This window comes from Malus domestica, chromosome 05 (genome assembly GCF_042453785.1).
Source record: "Malus domestica chromosome 05, GDT2T_hap1".
NCBI lineage: Eukaryota > Viridiplantae > Streptophyta > Magnoliopsida > Rosales > Rosaceae > Malus > Malus domestica.
The window spans coordinates 27,422,926-27,435,489 of NC_091665.1; the positions used below are offsets into that span (position 1 = coordinate 27,422,926).

Here is a 12,564-nt window from a genome sequence, read left to right on the forward strand (position 1 = left end):
ACAGGAAGTCAATGAACAATTGATGTGATATACAGGAAGTCAATGAACAATTGATGAGCCTGATAAAATTCTCTCTTTGTTGGCGAAATGTTTTGAAGTCGAGAAACCTCATTGGTGAAGTTCGTAAGATAGCATTAATGCAAAAGTTCGCGACCGTTATTAAACGATCTAAGACAAATACATGTGTTGTTATTGGTTGCGATAGACGTGGGTATTATTGAGTCTCTAAAACTTCACTAGATGAAAGAAAGAGAAACTCAAGATCTCTGCTCGTAATTGTCCATTCGAAGTCAGGAGGCATCAAAAGAAACGTGAAGAATTTTGGAAACTAGAGATAAAAAGTTTGTTACATAACCATGAATTTTCGAATGACACGTGTGGACATGTGTGGACATCCTTATATTGGAGTTTAAAGATAAGCCTGAAAAGTTGCCTGTTACTCAAAAAGAGGATACCAAAAGACAACTTTGTGAATTTCTTGATACTTCTATTCCCTCAATTCTTGAACCTAATGTTAAACCTCACAAAGGACATCTGGTAGGGTCCAAAAATAGAAAAGAATCAAGCTCTACAAAGTGTAGTCCTTTAAAGTTTGAAATAGTAGAGAAGACTTAGAAACGTTCTCGACAGATATGTCATTATTTATTGATTTGTCTTTTGATATAGTCATGATTATTTATATATACGTATAACACTTAATGTGCATAATGATTTGCCAAAAAAACTTTTTATTAATTATATATATACTAAAAAGAGGAAATGAACTAAAATATCGTTCATTCTACAGTGTTCTCCCTTATTTGCCCTCGCACTTTAACACTAATTCCGATTGTGTCCCTGCTGCATTTTATTTTTTTATTTTCTTGTTCTTTCTCCGTTCTCTATTTCCTCTAGCTCGATGCTCTCCGCCAGAGTCTCTGGCTTCTCTCATTCTCTCTCTAAAATACCCACCCTCTAAAACTCCTTCTCACCTCTCCTCCTCCGAGCCACTTTCTCTATCTAGAACTCACTCGCCACTGCCTTCTCTCTGATGGTTCAATAGGCCGGCGACGACTTCTACGATTTCGGCGACGGCCAGTCTCGAGGTTGGTCTTAACCAACTCCTCACAAGGTCAGGCACATTCTACACCTATTGCATCTGAAGATCTGCCTCAAATTTGCGATTATCAGTTCAAATCCTAACTGCTGCGTTTTCCGACGAATTTACAGAGGCGGCGAGCTCAATTCCGGCCAGGTTCTGTCAAATTAGGTGGTGATAGGCCACTCGAGGCTTGAACCAGAGGAGGAGAGGAGTAGTTGTTTTCATGGAAGGAATAGAGCAGCAGCAGCGGAGGAGGAGTATGCAGAGGCAAACGTGGAGGAGTAGTTGGGGGTCATCAATTAGAAATGTACTGTTCCAACTAACACATAACCATTTGTTAATTGAACCACTGATACGACAGGCTTTGTTTTTGAGTTTCAATTTGTTGATTATTGCAGGACGATAGGTAGAGAGTGGCACTTTTCTTCATCAGTTGCATTCCAAGCATTTCTTTGGGAGAGGTATAGAGTCTGTATACTTAACTTTTTATATTTCAATGTACAAATACTTCCCAATGGAACCGCAAAATTGGTAACAAACACCTTGACTGCTGCATGGCATACGAAACCAACTATGCTCATACATATTCATGGGTTTCTTATAAAGCATTAAACTACGGATTGCTCCTTTGCTACTTGAACACATATTCGCTTTATAAAGATCATGTCTGTGAAAAATCAATTTAAATGTATGTGATAGTGACTGTCTTAAACTGATATGCTCATATACATCAGTAATTCGTATTATGTGGGACAGCTTGAATCCATCTTTTCTTTGTTTGACTTGCTAATTTTTCTTTATTTTTCAATTGCATATAGTGCAATTCACTCTGTTTTAAATTAAGTGGTATATTGAGGTAATTTTGAGAGGAAATATATAAAGCACTCTCTTTGTATTAGTGTGGGTGTATGGTATGTATGGCATCGGATTAAACCTTGAATATTACCAAAAGTTGCTCTACTTCTATCCCCATCGTGTTTTATGTTGAGCTTCTGCAGATACTTTGTTAATTAAAGCAATCACTCTTTATGCATTGCTGTCACCAGTTTCAACGAAATAATTTATGACAAGTTCTCCTTCCGTTTCAGGTTTGTTCCAGACCTGATTTCGTATGCTCGGAGTAATGAACTGAGGATCTTTATTAATCTCGGCATGCTTAACTATTTTGGTACTATGCATGTATATCTATAGATGTAATATGATTATAAGAATATAAACTTTGTAATTTTACTTGCTTCTTGATTATAAGAATATAAACTTTGTTTATTGGTGTTCTAGACAAACACAGCAGTACTGCGCCTACGCTTGAGAGACCTTTGATTGATTTCAGACGTTAGACTTTGTCCATATTGAAATTATCTTTTGAACACTGAGCAACCAATCTTTTGATAACAAAGAACTTAGCTATAAAATCTAACTTCTATAACCTCTGTTTTCTATTGTATATTTTCACAATATTTTAAACACCTGCAGCATCACGTGGGTCTTTTTGCTAGTAATAGCTTAGATGTGTAAAGAATACGTGAAGATCCACATTTGCCATAGTTATCTTGGCTTCCCTTGGAAACTCTTTTCCATGAAAAATCCATTCCATCACACATACCACAGGATTCATGCTCAACTTCAATATCTATGTATTAATAACTTTCATTTTACGTGCACGTGAACAACTGTTCTTAGCATTTGCAAATAAGAAGATGCAACTATGCATACCAAAAAATAGTTGAGAGCACATAAAATTGGCATGTACTTGATAAAATTCGAGAAATTCACCGGAGTTGCATGCTTCAATGTAGAGTAGCTAGTGACATATGCCAAACCAACATATACAGTTACAAAATCATGGAAACAATACAAGGTTGTAGCTCCAATTAAGAATGCATTACATTATGTGTCAATGTTTACTTATTACATCAATTCTATGGTTTTGGCCAAGAGATTCCTAATGTTTTATTTAATAGATCTTTCCATGCACATCAAGTAATACAACAAGTTTCAGGGACTAATTAAATAGTGAAAATGAGGCGATCACAAAAGGGAACAACTTACTTCTGATAATAAGAGACTAAAGTCTAATCAGAATGCATATAGGAAAAAAAACATTTCCAGGCCGTATGCTTGCGGTGATGCTACTTCCAAGACAGAACGTTGAAGCATAGGATTGGACTGAGCAACTGCAGAACTGATGTTTTTGCCGTATGACATTCCTGTTGCTGCACCAATAAAAAGTGATGGAGCATAGTAGCCTCCAACTAATCCAGAGGCTCGACACAATGAGGTTGCACCTATCTTGACCACCACCAACTGAAGCAACAAATCAGCTGAGAGGCCTTTCTCCAGTGGTCGAGATTCTAGCAAAATGTCAACACTCTCGAAACCCCGATAAAGAATTTCAGGATATGCCAATGCCATCAGCCCGATAGCCAAGCCACCCACGATAAGCAAGCACGAAAAAACCAAAGCAAAAATAGGCAATGAGTGACGGAAGTTGAGGTTCCACCCCAAATTGGAAGTGGGAGAGTAGCCCGACCCTTTGTAAGTCTATGCAAGGTTCCTTGACTTTCCGACCTGGGACAGTTTTTCACATCCTCCCGTGCCTTGTCACATGTTCCAGCACTCAAGCCAAACAGATAGACAACACACATTCCTATGTGAGACAATTCTTTAACATCCTCACAATGAATAACAAAAAAACAAAAACATGTAAAGATCACTAGCAGACTACAATGCTAATGTATCTCATGAACATTTACAAAAACAAAAACATGTAAAGATCACTAGTAGACTACAATGCTAATGTATCTCATGAACATTTACAATTTGTGTAAAATTTCAGATAAAAGATCAAAACTTTGCAAACAAGCAAGCAAGAAAAGCAAAAATGGACAATTTGTTTGGGTTAAAACCTAAACTAGGGCTGTGGAGCAAGAAGGCCCAGAATCGGGCCTAAAAGAAGAGAAGAACCAAGATGCCCAGCGACAAGCCCAAACCACCGAAGGAGTCTTTCTCAGCAAAATTCAAGTCACTTGGACCACTTGCCTACCTACTCAAAGATCAAGTGGAGTAGACCAGCCAGCTATCAGCCCATAAAGTACTTTACCATGGCAGTACAAGTAAAAAGTTGATGAGTCACTACCCTTCAAAGGCATTCGGGTAAGGACCAAGCTGCAGGCAGCTTCTCCAGTTGCTTATAAAAGGAGGAATAAAAGAAGAAAAAAGGACACTCAATCAACCAAACAAACAATCTTACAACTTGCCTCTTTCAGCCAAGCAAAGATCTCCAGAAAACTGAACATCTTCAGATTCTGCACCTTTTTTAGCTTTAGTCTCTCCGTAGAAAAGACAATTCTTGTCTAAGTAAAAAGATCTGCTACCTTTTCCCTGGATTTGCTGTAGTATCGATTCCCTCCCTTAAAAGTTAGCTGCCATCACCCTCTTTTTGCATACAAACACTTTGTAATCACAAAGAAAGGAATCTGCAAGACGTGTAAACCTTGCCCGACAAGGTTAAATCTTGCCCGACCTTCTTTGTTTAGTCTTTCAATAAATAGATCTGATAATATAATGAATACCTCAATGTTCATTCAAGTCATTTTCAGTCAGTTTGTTGTTAGAAGGTTTATTAGTTCTTGGATATGATCTTCCCGAAGAACTGATGATCTAATCAGATCTAAGTCTTTCTTTTTCAAGCATACAAGATTGGTTACCTAAAAGTCCTTGGACTCAAGGCATAAAAAAGAACTTAATGTCGACTTAACCCATCCACGACAATCCCTTGATAAAGAGAGAAGTCCGAGTAACTTGAGGCGCAAGTAATCGACTTTCATATTTATTATGTTACAATCACGATGATACGCTTTAATTATTGAGTTTGGTCCTGAAAGTGAGCCTCAAGGCCTACACCTAAGGCCCCACAAAGGCACCTATCATGGCTAATTCAATCCTTCGAGCGCGAGTGATTAAGCTTAAATATCAGTTGTTCATCCTTGATAACAATAAGTGTCAAACAATATGCTAAGAGTACTGAGTTAGTTTGTGATCGCATGCCTCAAGGCCTACACCTAAGGCCCAACAAAGGCATCTTTCACAAACTAATTTAGTCTCTCGGGCACAAGCAAACAACTGAACATACTCATTTTACATCTGCCATGTTGAAGATGGCAGTGGCACGCCTGAACATCCAACATTGGTTTTTGATTGTGAGCCTTAAGGCCTACACCTAAGGCCCTACAAAGGCACCTTTCATAAACTAAATTTGTCCTCCTATTGCAGCCCGCCAACAAGCAGGAGCCCGACAGCCATACACGAACCAACATGTGCCAACTCCTTGGGGAGCTGTGTGCTCGAGCCAGGGACCCTTCCCAACGAAATTCTTGCCCGAACATAGTTTTGGCACGCCCGGTGGGACCTAGGGTTGTTTTGTATGCCAAAAAAGAGAAAAACTCAAGCTATTAAGTTGAGTGCAAAGCATAGACCATCAAAAACCGTGCTGAAAATGACTGATAAACCAAAACATCTTCTTTCCCCAATAGGATCAGCAGTTTTGGAAAGCCCGACTTCACCTGAGAAATCGGGAGGAAAAATAACAAATGAAGACTTGCAGGCCACCATGGTGTAAGTATTAAAAAGCATGGAGAATCTTTCCCGATAAACTAGAGGGGAAGTGAGTAGACTCTGTACTTTAACAGGGCACCTACAAAGAAGGTTAGATCTGGAGTTTTCCACCCCAAAAGATAATCAATAAGCAATGGCAAACAAAGCCACCCTTATCAGTGAACCAGTCTTTCCCTTAATTCCTTCATTTGAGGAAGAAAAATATAGGGAAAGAGGAAGGAGGGATCTGAAGGAAGCCAACAAGTCATTCAAGCTGTTCTAAAAACAGAATCGCCTAGCTTCCCAGTGCTCTCAGTAAGTAGTAGGGGGCAGAATGAACAAGAAATGACCAAGTACGGGATGCCCCTGACTATGGGGGAGTCCAGCGGGAAGGAAGAATCTGCCAGTACAGACAAACCTCTTCCTTATAGACCACTCTCAATGGTCAATAAGGGAGGAGGAACCAATTGGAGGAAGCCTGAACCTAGGAAGGAAGCACTAAGGGGCAACGATAGAGGTCAAGCTGGTAATGATCGAAGCTCGAAGTGGGAAACTCCTCACAACTTCCAGAATAATATGGCTACCCAACAACTCAGGGAGGAGTTAGCTGAGTTAAGGAGGGTGGTAGCTCAAAATGTTCAGCCTCGGGCTCGCCCGATGTTCAGGGTAACTTACCAAAAACCCTATCTCGAGTACATCGATGAACAAAATCCATTCCCTCCCAACTTCAAGATGCCCGCATTCCCAACATTCAATGGAGAAGACGTCAGTGTATCCTCCAGAAATCACATTTTTGAGTTCTCCAACCACTGTGTGGCATATGAAGACAACCCCAACTACAAGTTAAGGTTGTTTGGGAACTCATTGGCCGAACTGGCCTCTCAGTGGTACTCTCTTCTACCTCCAAATTCTATTGCCAACTAGGGGCAAATGGAGATGGCTTTTCATGAACAGTTCTACAGAATAGAACCAGAAGTAACTATCAACGATCTAGTTGAGGTGAAACAGTACGATCATGAGTCCACAGAGGATTTTATGATGAGGTTCAAGAAGACGCGAATGAGGTGCCAGTTCCTTATCAACCAGGCTCAGCTCATCTCAATTACTCAGAGAGCCCTGAGATTGCCTCTGAGGGAGAAGTTCTATGATGTGCAGTTCAATGAATTGCAAGAACTGGTGATCGCTGCTACAAAATACGAGAAGATGTTGCTAGAGGAACAGCAGCTAAAACATTCCTCCAAAGCTCATCATTTCTATAAAAACAAAGCTGCAATTCATCATATAGAGTTCGAGGAAGCGGATCTAGAGCAGATAGAGGGACGTGAGAGAGAGGAGATTGATGTATATGCAGCAGAGATGACTACGCCTTTCAAGCCATTAATAGTGAAAGGGCTGGTCCAACCTGTCAAGGACCAGAAGATCGTAATGAATGATGGGGGATTCGTCCCTATGAAACCTCCTAAATACCAAAGCTACTCATTTGATCTGGCCAAAGCCCCTGAAATTTACGAAGAGTTGGTGCGGGCAAAAGTAATTGTGCCCAATGGCACCAAAAATATGCCTAAACCAGAAGAGCTGAAGGGGAAGAAGTACTGCAAGTTACACTATACCTTCAACCATTCTATAACTAATTGTGTCCAATTTAGAGATTGGGTACAAGATCTTATAGTGAAGGGCAAGTTGCTGCTTGACAAACCCCAGGCCAACATGATGATCGATACAAATCCCTTCTTAGAAGCCTTAATCAACACGATCAATCTGACGGGGCCAAGAAGGAGTTTTCTCCATTCATTACTGAGAAGGAGGGGGATAAGGCCCGCACTGCCCTAACATCCTAACACCAGTAATGGTAAAGAAGAAGGGACCAAGCAATCAAAATTGGGTCCTTAAAAAGATTGTTGGTGTGAAAAGAAATAAGAAGGGGGCATATAGTTGCCCGAATAGAAAAGATGGTGTGAAAGCTTCAAAATAATACAAGAGGCAAAAGAAGTGAAATCAAAACATCATTTTCATTCCATGAGAAGAAGGGTTGCAATTTTGCTAGCTTATCAAATTCACATCTTTACCCAGATTAATTATTCTGGAGTGATAAGTCTGCATAATTGTAAGAAGCCTATCAGGATCGGCCAAAACGGTATGGTTATTGACAAGTTGAGATTTGACATGCTCAAGCTCCGAATTTGCCTTTTTTACCTCCTCGACCTGATGCTGGAGCGTGCCAAAGAGGGTCTTTTGTTTAGCCTTCAGTATAGCAAGCTGTCCTTCCAGCTTTTGGATCTCAGAGGTCAACACCCCAATCTTTTGTTCCGTCAATGAGCCTTCGTCTATCGGCTGATGAATACAAGCAGAAGTGCTGGACTCTTTCTCATGAAAACATCTCACTCGGTTGGCTTGCCTCTCAGCTTTCTGATGTTGATCTCGAAGGGCCCTCAGGTTCTCAAAAAATGAGATGAAGGGGTCATGCTGAGATTGTGATAATTGATCAGCCCTAAAGAGATCTTTCACAACCTTCTCAACATGGTGAAGAGCCTTAAGGCTGAAGGAAGATGTGAAGTCTTTCTCCACCCACTCTTGAAAGATTCGGCGTGACTCTTGGAAACTAGAGGACTCAGAAGTGCTCTTTGAAGATCGCAGCTTTGCTTTAAGCTGCCCGAATTCTTTGAAAAGCTCAGGCATAGCAGCATCTGAGGGGATAGGTGAAGAAAGAGGGGAGCGTACTCCAGTTTCCAAATGAGCTTCAATCTCCTTAAGAGGTTCAGCAGGAGAATGAACCTGAGAAGAGGGAGTATCAATGACTATAAGGGCAATGGTGGTCTTGGCCTTCTTAGGCTGAGGAGCGGGTGTTCCTATAACTTCAGGAGCGGAAGAAGCCTGAGGAAGCTTTGTTTTACGCGCCAGACGAGGGGGAGAGTTGCCCGAAACTCCTCCAAGAGCTTGCTGAAAAGTTAAAGGGGGCAAAAATCAGCGTGAGGATTGCAACTCGGGATACAAAAGCTCAGAAAAAAAGGAATAAACATACTGCTTCTAGTGGGGTAACGTCACTATCACCACCAGAGGGGGAGGGAACCATGCCCGAACCTTCACCAGAAGCCTATAAAAACATCTGACATAGGTAACAAGTGTTTAAAAGTCAGGTTTTGAAGACAAAGAAAAAGAAGAAATTTTTTACCTGAACAGGGTCTTGAGAAGTAGGAGGAGGCACCTTTCCGACAATGGTGTGATCCGGAGACTCTTGCAGACTGATAAACTCTGGGACCACAGGAATTTCAAGAACTAAAGGTTCTTCGCCAAATGCTGTTGTTGTTGGTTGTTGTGGCTCATGTGTTGGGGATGGCTGGAAAGAGTAGAGACAAAGAGTGAATATGAGAAAAGCATAGTGAGAATTGGTGACAGGATAAATACTCACTGAAGCACTGTCCTCTTCTACAAAATGTAACACTACTCCTGTCTTTGGATCAAATTGAGAGGTCGGCGTTACCTCCAGGACAGGAGGAAGAGTTGAAGACTTTAGAGTAGGGTTTCGACCAGTAGAAGAAGCAGAAACCCCCGCCTAAACTTGCAAAGAAAAAGGGGTCAGTCATTCACTACCAAAAAGATAAAGCTTGTGTTTGGATTAAAACTTGAACTTTTGGCTCAAAGGGGAGTTGGCCTAAAAGGAAGAGGGACTCGAAGCCCGGCCGAAGCCCAGAAAGCAGAAAAGGCCTTTTCTGACTTGGTGCAGCTCATGTGAACCACTTGCTCACCTACCCAAAGGCCAAGTGGTATAGACCAACCAGCTAATCAGCCCATAAAGTACTTTATAGTGGCAGTACAAGTAAAATAGCTGATGAGTCACTACCCTTCAAGCTGTATTCGAGCAAGGTTACTGCTACAGGAAGCCAAGCCGAGTTGTCTATAAAAGAAGAAAGAGAAACCAGGAATAAAGACACTCAATCAATCAAACAAATACAAGCACAAACTCTGCTCAAAAGCCAGATTTGCCTTCAAACGAAGCTGTAGTCAGCCCAAGCCTTCATCCCTCTCGGGATAAACCTTCACTCAAGCCTTTGTAATAGCTCTGCTACCCTGTTCAACTCTTGCTGTAGTATCGATTTCTTTCTGTAAACTCATCTCCTTACCCCATTTCCTAAGCTTTCAAACCCCTTGATAAAGCACAAAGATAGGAAGTTGCAAGACGATCAGCCTTGCCCGACCCTCTTTGTTTTTTATCTTTTCATTCATTAGCCTAGCAATATGTTGTATACTTCCAGTTGTATTCAAGTTATTTAGTAAGATGACTATTAAAAGACTCTCTCAGTGCTTGAATCCGATTTGAATATGTCTTCATAGTTCAAACCAGATCTAAGTTCTAAGCTCTCGGGCATGTAAGATTGATCATTTAAAAGTCTTTGGCCTCAAGGCATAAAAAAGAACCTATGTGGACTTAACCCATCCACGACAGTCTTTGATAAACAAGAAGTCCGAAGTTACTTAGGGCGCAAATAATCGACCTATTCATTAGTTTTATTTCTATTATATTATGATTATCATAGAACGTTTGAGTATGGAATGAATTCTAATAGGAAGCCTCAAGGCCTACATCTAAGGCCCCACAAAGGCACCTATTTGGATTCATTTTGCTCTTCGGGCTAGAACGTTTGAGTATAGAGTTAATTCTGATAGGAAGCCTCAAGGCCTACATCTAAGGCCCCACAAAGGCACCTATTTGGATTCATTATGTTCCTCGGGCTCGGGTAATCAGAAGTATGATGGTTATAAGATTCCTGAAATCAATGAAACAAACGTTATATGTTCGAGTATTGGTTTAGTTATTGACTGGAAGCCTCAAGGCCTACACCTAAGGCCCCACAAAGGCACCTGTCATAACTAACACGGTCTATCGGGCATATATACAACTAAAACTTGACATCCGTTTTACATCTGCCATGCTGAAGATGGCAGTGGCACGCCTGAGCACTTAAAAGTTAATCTTGATTGTGGCCTCAAGGCCTAGACCTAAGGCCCCACAAAGGCACCTTTCAAAGTTAACTCTCTCATTCTTTTTCAGCTTTGCCCGACAAGCCTTGCCCGATAAGCCCGCCAGTGAAGCAGAAGCCCGACAGAAAGCATCAACAGGCACAAACCTCTCGGGGACCTGTGTGCTCGTCGGCCAGGAAACATCCCCGACGGAAATTCCTGCCACGAACAGCTTGTCCAAAGAGGATCAAGAATGAAGGATTGCACCTCAGAAAATTTAGCCCGAATGGGGGAAGCAGATGCCTCGCGGGCAGAGGGAAAGGAGACCTCAGACTGAGAAAATATTTCTTCCCTTGCGGTCTGAAACAAGCAATCAAAGTTAATATTAACAAAGGAATGAGAGACTTGCGGAGAAGATTTAGGGTGTGGTTCATACATCTAACTCCTTAAGAGTAGCAGCTCGGAAAGCCTCTGCTTCCTGGCGCATTTCAGTCCTCAATGGATCATCTGGAGAAACCATGGTTGGTTTTTTGGAAGCTCGAGGTCCTGATCTCGAAAGAAAAAGAAATGATTAGTCAATAAAGGAAGATTAAGAACAGATGAATGAGGGTACACAACTCACTAGAAGATTTCTGTTTTCTTCTGCCCACCTGAGGGGCTGGAACAGTAGAAGCAGAAGACTTTGAGGCCTTAAAAGTCTGAGCTCTAGTTCCTTTCCTAGTAGGGGCTGCTCGCTTAGGCCTCAAAGGCATTCGAGCAAGAGCCAAGCTGCAGGCAGCTTCTCCAGTTGCCTATAAAAGGAGGAAAAAAGGACACACAATCAACCAAACAAACAATCTTACAACTTGCCTCTTTCAGCCAAGCAAAGATCTCCAGAAAACTGAACATCTTCAGATTCTGCACCCTTTTTAGCTTTAGTCTCTCCGTAGAAAAGACAATTCTTGTCTAAGTAAAAAGCTCTGCTACCTTTTCCCTGGATTTGCTGTAGTATCGATTCCCTCCCTTAAAAGTTAGCTGCCATCACCCTCTTTTTGCATACAAACACTTTGTAATCACAAAGAAAGGAATCTGCAAGACGTGTAAACCTTGCCCGACAAGGTTAAATCTTGCCCGACCTTCTTTGTTTAGTCTTTCAATAAATAGATCTGATAATATAATGAATACCTCAATGTTCATTCAAGTCATTTTCAGTCAGTTTGTTGTTAGAAGGTTTATTAGTTCTTGGATATGATCTTCCCAAAGAACTAATGATCTAATCAGATCTAAGTCTTTCTTTTTCAAGCATACAAGATTGGTTACCTAAAAGTCCTTGGACTCAAGGCATAAAAAAGAACTTAATGTCGACTTAACCCATCCACGACAATCCATTGATAAAGAGAGAAGTCCGAGTAACTTGAGGCGCAAGTAATCGACTTTCATATTTATTATGTTACAATCATGATGATACGCTTTAAGTATTGAGTTTGGTCCTGAAAGTGAGCCTCAAGGCCTACACCTAAGGCCCCACAAAGGCACCTATCATGGCTAATTCAATCCTTCAAGCGCGAGTGATTAAGCTTAAATATCAGTTGTTCATCCTTGATAACAATAAGTGTCAAACAATATGCTAAGAGTACTGAGTTAGTTTGTGATCGCATGCCTCAAGGCCTACACCTAGGGCCCAACAAAGGCATCTTTCACAAACTAATTTAGTCTCTCGGGCACAAGCAAACAACTGAACATACTCATTTTACATCTGCCATGTTGAAGATGGTAGTGGCACGCCTGAACATCCAACATTGGTTTTTGATTGTGAGCCTCAAGGCCTACACCTAAGGCCCTACGAAGGCACCTTTCATAAACTAAATATGTCCTCCTATTGCAGCCCGCCAACAAGCAGGAGCTCGACAACCATACACGAACCAACATGTGCCAACTCCTCGGGGAGCTGTGTG

At 41.2% G+C, this 12,564-nt stretch overlaps 1 long non-coding RNA gene across 1 annotated transcript; it reads left to right on the plus strand.

Annotated features, from left to right (window-relative positions):
• The first annotated feature begins 704 nt into the window (after positions 1–704).
• Positions 705–2,347, plus strand: LOC103435998 (uncharacterized). Its single transcript, XR_003773349.2, has 4 exons — positions 705–1,111; positions 1,210–1,388; positions 1,480–1,542; positions 2,170–2,347. It is a non-coding gene; the product is annotated as an uncharacterized lncRNA (long non-coding RNA).
• The last annotated feature ends 10,217 nt before the right edge of the window (positions 2,348–12,564 follow it).